The 4,016-nt window shown below is 40.7% G+C and overlaps 1 protein-coding gene across 1 annotated transcript in view; it reads left to right on the plus strand.

Moving 5' to 3' along the window:
• CFAP58 (cilia and flagella associated protein 58) overlaps positions 1-4,016 on the plus strand; it is a 92,173-nt gene that overhangs the window by 30,136 nt on the left and 58,021 nt on the right. The gene's annotated exons all lie outside the window — the stretch shown is intronic.

The raw sequence follows: 4,016 nt of genomic DNA on the forward strand, positions 1-4,016 counted from the left end.
AAAAAAAAAAAAGATTTTATTTATTTATTTGAGAGAGACATAACACAAGCAGGGGGAGTGGGAGAGGGAGAAGCAGGCTTCTCACTGAGCGGGGAGCCCAATGTGAGGCTCGATCCCAGGACCCTGGGATCATGACCTAAGCCGAAGGCAGCTGCTTAATGGGTGAGCCACCTAGGTGCCCCTATTTTTTTTTTTTTAAGATTTTATTCATTTATTTGACAGAAAGAGAGAACACAAACAGGGGGAGCAGCAGGCAGAGGGAGAAACAGTCTTACTGAGCAGGGATCCCTGCATGGGCTCTCTACCAGGACCCTCTCCCCCATGACCCATGACCCGAGCTGCAGGCAGATGCCTAACTACTGAGCCACCCAGGTTCCCACACTTATTTCTGATTTATAAATTTTAGTTTGTGGTGGTGGTACCTTGAAAGACTGCCTGCTACTCATTTTTAAGGATTCTACAGATATGGAGAGAAGAAATGATGGGAAAAGGAAGGGGTTTCTTTTCACTTCAGATAAATGCAGATGCCTTTTCTCCAGACCTCCTTGTTTCAGATTTTCTAATTTTGTTCCTTCTAGGCCCTCAATCAACCATCCAAACCATTTCCACAGTCTGTATTTATTCTTTCTTTGGGCTGTTCTCTTTCCACACAAAGTAGATGATCTCAGTTAATAATGATAGAACAGTAAAAGCATGTAAAAATACTTTGTACAAATCTAGTGGCATAAATTTTAAAAATTGGCTGAATAGGTAATTCTCTCAAAAATATGTACATACATCAAGGTTTGACTTGTAGAGAAGTAGTAAACGTAGGAAGATCAGTAACTATGGAAGCCACTAAAGAAGTTGAGGGAGAATTAAATCCAACACTCACAGGGCCAAATAACTTTAGAACGGAGTTTCTTCGAACTTTTGAGAATCAGATAAGTCTCAGGCTATGTAACTTCAGAAAAAGTGCTGCTCCTGCACTTTGCATTTTTTTTGGGTAATACTGATTGACATTCCAGCACTGATATATATAACCCATGCCTTCTGCAGGGATAGTGAGTAAAGACTCCAGGCCTGGGAGAGAGCTTGGGGTCCAATGTGAGTCCTTGGTTGGGATGGCTGAAGCATAAAAAGGAAGAAGTAGTTTCCATAAATGGTACAAATCCCAAATATCAACGGCTTACATTGTACATGTAGGACCGTCCTCAGAAGATACTATCCGTTAGCCTTCCAGTGTTTGCTTCTCCAACACCCAATACATGCCTAAGTTTCCTGGTTCTGTTTATTCCTTGATTACCCGTTGCGTGCCACCATCACTCCCTAGAGGTGTACTTGAGGGCGGGAAATGTGTCTTACTGTTCTTTACATCACTAGTGCTTATACAGTGCCTGCCAGCGAGAAGTCCTCAGTACATGTTCATTGAGCGAGTGAATAAAGGGGTGAGTGAATGAATGGGTGAATGGAAAGGTACTCTGTTCGCTTTATGAAGCTAGCAGAAACCTTGATGTTGAAATAGAACGGAAAAGAAAGTTATTGACTTTGATCACTTGTGAATATGTGTGCAGAATCCTAAATGAAATTCTAGCAAACCAAATTCAACAATAAATTAAAAGAATCACCCGGTATGGCCAAAGAGGGTTTATCCTGAAACCGCAAGGATAGTTTCCTATTAAGAAAACTATCGCGTAAACCTGGCGATTCACAGACCTGTACCCCTGGGGATAAAAATATATGTTTATAAAAAATAAAAAAAAAAAAAAGAAAGAAAACTATTGCGGGCGCTATGGGAATGTAAAGTGTTACAGCCATTTTGGAAAGCAATCTAGCAATATCTATTAAGGTTGAAAATACTATGTCTTTTGAGCCAGATAGTCTGTTCCTGGGAATCCATCCCAACAGAAGTGAACGCAAACCAGGACACATGTACCAAAATGTTTCGTGGAGCAGGGTTGAGAATGGCAAAAAAAGGAAACCAAGCTAATAATGCCCATAGAGGTGAAGAGCCTAGTCTGTGATGACTCAGCCACACGGTGGTGTGCTAAACCACCCTGAAAGAGAGTAAATTCGAGATACTCCATATGATCCCCCAAAGTATTACTGAGTGATTAAAAAGCAAGGCGCATACAAGCATATATAAGAAGATCACATTTGGCTAAAAAATAAAAACAAAACCTAAAAAGCAAGACAAAAGGAGACAGACAAATCCCTGTGTCTGTCTATTTACTGGTTGAGGGGGTGTGGATGGTATTACTTTCTTTGACTGAGATTCCTTCTTTGTAAAATTAGGTTATAGAGCACATCTTGTAGGCGTTTTGTGAAGATTAAATGAGTTCATATATATATAGGACGCCTGGTACATAGAATGTAAGAACTATTAGCTGTTATGCCAGAAGACTTGAACTGAATATGTAGAATTCAAAGGAAGATGTGGATGAACACACACTAAATTGTTAACCTGGTTGCTATATGGGTCGATGAGGGGTTGATATGGGTAGAAGAGAGAAGGAAGGTCCCAATAAATAAGTAAAAGAAAGAAAATATTTCACGCTGATGTGTTCATTTAAAATGATGGCACATGGGGCTATGTATAAAGAAATAAAATTAAAATACTTGTAAAGTGAGTCATTTATTAATAAGTATATCAAATCAATAGGCGTAATAAGGAAAAAAATGCTACAAAATAATATATGCCCAAAGGGCATTTACTATGATTTAGTTCCATCCCTCCTTAAATGTGTCTTGGAAAATTTTGGAAGCTGTTTACTTAAAGATATAAAGGATAATTGGGTGCCTGGGTGGCTCAGTTGGTTGAGCAACTGCCTTCGGCTCAGGTCACGATCCCAGAGTTTCAGGATGGAGTCCTGCATCAGGCTCCCAGCTCCACGGGGAGTCTGCTTCGCCCTCTGACCTTCTCTCCTCTCATGCTCTCTCTCACTCTCACTCTCTCAAATGGATAAATAAAATCTTAAAAAAATATATAAAGGATGAACATATTAAACACTAGCTATTATTACCTCTGATGGCAAAACTTTAGAACAGGGTTTTCTTAGAGCGTACTAATTCCACAGGTGGAAGAAAGGATTGCGTAGGGCAATGATTTGGGAACGTGCTGCTCACAGGTAGCCCACAGTTGACAATAGTAGGAGCATGGCAAAGGTCTAAGTACTTTCTGACCGTTCAGTTCTAGGTACAATGCCTCTTCTCGAGAGGAACCTTCCCTGGCCGCGTTAGTGCAAGAACCTGCCTGGCCTTCTGTTCTGTTTACCCGCCTCCTTAAGCTGTAAACCATTAAGAGAATGTCACCACGATGCAGTAAAACTCTGAAGAATTTTCTCCTTGTGCATTCCAGCTTTTGTCCAGACCATAACTCCATTGATTCAATCAATGCAAAAGTTTTTCTTCTTAAGGAATTTTCGAAGAAGTTTGTCCTTAAAAAATCAATTTCTGTGGACACTGCAGCTGAGAGTCATGATTATGTAATTTCAGCTGTATGGATTGCTTGTTGAGAAGTATTGGCTCGCAGTGGAATTCTGTGCCTCGGTTTTTCATACTTGCAAAAAACAGGCAGTTATTCTCACATCTCATCTTGCCTTGAAGTGTTTGGTGCACAATAGAATGCATTTTTATGAAGTCCTTTGAGTTTCCCGGATGGAGCGAGTTTGATATTGGCGAGATAGCGTTTTGATTGCTATCGATGTCCAGAGGCCCCTTTTCTTTCTCACCGTTAAATTTCCAAAGCTATGAAGGTGGCCAAACAGCTAAGTTATTTCTTTTTTTTTTAACTTATTTTTTATTTATTTTCAGCATAACAGTATTCATTATTTTTGCACCACGCCCAGTGCTCCATGCAACCCCCGTGCCCTCTATAATACCCACCACCTGGTACCCCAACCTCCCACCCCCCGCCCCTTCAAAACCCTCAGATTGTTTTTCAGAGTCCGTAGTCTCTCATGGTTCACCTCCCCTTCCAATTTCCCCCAACTCCCTTCTCTCTAACTCCCCATGTTCTCCATGCTATTTGTTATGCT

The sequence above is a fragment of the Mustela nigripes genome, chromosome 4 (assembly GCF_022355385.1).
Source record: "Mustela nigripes isolate SB6536 chromosome 4, MUSNIG.SB6536, whole genome shotgun sequence".
Classification (NCBI taxonomy): domain Eukaryota; kingdom Metazoa; phylum Chordata; class Mammalia; order Carnivora; family Mustelidae; genus Mustela; species Mustela nigripes.